The 2,500-nt window shown below is 47.8% G+C and overlaps 1 long non-coding RNA gene across 1 annotated transcript in view; it reads right to left on the reverse strand.

Moving 5' to 3' along the window:
* Positions 1–2,279: 2,279 nt before the first annotated feature.
* Positions 2,280–2,500, reverse strand: part of LOC121685782 — a 13,949-nt gene continuing 13,728 nt past the window's right edge. Inside the window, exon 3 of the long non-coding RNA XR_006023443.1 lies at positions 2,280–2,331. This is a non-coding gene — a long non-coding RNA (uncharacterized LOC121685782). The remainder of the gene's footprint in view (positions 2,332–2,500) is intronic.

Raw genomic sequence — 2,500 nt, forward strand, 5'->3', positions numbered from 1 at the left:
CACACACACACAGACACACACACACACACACACACACACACTCACCTGCTACTACAGACAAACCCCCTGTCTGTTTGAATGGTGAATAACCATCACCTGTTGTAGCTTATTACTGTCAAAGTTGAAAATACACACACACACACCACACACACACACACACACACACACAAAAGCTATTCATACAAAGCGTCCGACTGCTTGAGGCCCGCTCTGATTGAGTCCTGGAGTAGTATAGTGGGTTGGGCTGGACATAGAGAACCTCTCTGTGCTACTTGCTGCTGCTGTGTGTGTGTGTGTGTGTGTGTGTGTGTGTGTGTGTGTGTGTGCTTGTGTGTTTGTGTGTGTGTGTGTGTGTGTGTGGTGTGTCTGTGATGGAGAAACCAGATGGTGCGTCCTCTCCTCTCTTCTGTTGCAGGCTGCCGTCAGACTGAGCCCTTCCCACAGGGACGCATGGGGAAACCACAAACACACACACACACACACACACACACACACACACACACCACACACACACACACACACACACAACACACACACACACACACACACACACACACACACATCTAGCCCCTGTCACAGGCCTAATCACAGAGGAAATTACACTTCTGAAAAGCAGAGGGAAAGGCTAGACTTCTGTCTTTTCAGTGGCATTTCAAAATAAATTAGAGAGGAGATGAGAGAGAGAGAGAGAGAGGGGACCGAGAGAGAGAGAGAGAGAGAGAGAGAGAGAGAGAGTGAGGAGAGAGAGAGAGGAGAGAGAGAGGGGACAGAGAGAGAGAGAGAGGGACAGAGAGAGAGAGAGAGAGAGAGGGACGAGAGAGAGAGAGAGGAGGGACAGAGAGAGAGAGAGAGAGAGAGAGAGAGAGAGTGGAGATGAGAGAGAGGAGAGAAGAGAGAGGGATGGAGAGAGAGAGAGAGAGAGAGTGAGAGGAGAGAGAGAGAGAGAGGGAGAAAAGAGAGAGAGAGAGAGAGAGAGAGAGAGAGGAGAGGGACAGAGATGAGAGAGAGAGAGGGGAGAGAGAGAGAGAAGAGAGAGAGAGATGAAGAGATATGGGAGTTGAGAGTGAAGAGAAAAAAAGATGGAGGACAGAAATGAGAAAAATCATGAAATAACGTGCCAGTGTGGCTATAGGCCTCATTTCATCTCTCTTCCTCACACACACACACACCGTATTTCATCTTCCTCCATTTACCGATACAACAGCTGTGCAATCAAACCAGCACTGTATCTCCCTCTTACACACACACACACACACACACACACACACACCACACACACACACCACACACACACTAGTTTGCCTGCTCGTGGGATGGTGTGGACAGACACTGATTGTAGGCAAATCAAGTCTTTGTCTGCTCACACGTCCTTAAGCAGCTTCATTAGAATCTGCCTCCATCACATCCAACGCAGGGGGAGTGCGCGCAGAAGTCTTTGTTGTCTGTATGTGTCTGTGTGTGTGTGTGTGTGTGTGTGTGTGTGTGTGTGTGTGTGTGTGTGTGTGTGTGTGTGTGTGTGTGTGTGTGTGTGTGTGTGTGTGTGTGTGTGTGTCAGTATGTCTGTGAATGGTTATGTTTAAGTGCATGTTGGTAAATATGACTGAATGGATATGTGTGTGTGTGTGTGTGTGTGTGTGTGTGTGTGTGTGTGTGTGTGTGTGTGTATGAGAGGCTGTCTGCCTGTATTTGTTCCAGGCTGAGCTCAGCTATGCAAGCTCATCATGTGATTTCAATCACCGAATTAAAAAACACTCTTGAACTCAACCAGCCTGGAAACCATTCAAGGTTATCTAATGCTGGCGCAGTCACAGAGATGCTGCAAAAGAAACACACAAACACAGACAGACACACACACACACACGCACACACACACATGTGATGAGTGGAACAGAGAGAGTGTGGCAGACAGAGGGAGCGAGAGAGTAAGAGAGAGAGAGTGAAAGAGGGATGAGGTGTTATTCGCTGAGGGTCCGGAGGTCTGAGTGGCTGTTAGCTGAAGGAAAAGAGCACAGGGCTGTTTAGCCAGACGAGGGTGTGTTAGATGAGGAGGATGATGAAGATCTGGCGATTAGTGTTAGATGAAGAGGAAGATGAAGATCTGGCGATTAGTGTTAGATGTGGAGGAAGATGAAGATCTGGCGATTAGTGTTAGATGAAGAGGAAGATGGAGATCTGGCGATTAGTGTTAGTGCACTAGATTAGTGTTAGTGCACTAGATTAGTGCACTAGATTAGTGTTAGTGCACTAGATTAGAGTTAGTGCACTAGAGGAGGAACTTACAGGAGGTCCTCGTGGGCCAATGATAGATAGACCAGGCTCCCCTGGCGCCCCCTAGAGACAGATAGAGAGAAAGACAGAAGGTGAGAGAGGACTTAACGGAGGAGACTCACTCAATAGAGAAAAGCACACACACACACACACACACACACACACACAGATATAAATAGTTTCTCTCGAAGCAGCTAGACCACAGATCTGGACTCCATCTTATATCTTGCAT

This window comes from Alosa sapidissima, chromosome 16, assembly GCF_018492685.1.
Source record: "Alosa sapidissima isolate fAloSap1 chromosome 16, fAloSap1.pri, whole genome shotgun sequence".
NCBI classification, from domain to species: domain Eukaryota; kingdom Metazoa; phylum Chordata; class Actinopteri; order Clupeiformes; family Clupeidae; genus Alosa; species Alosa sapidissima.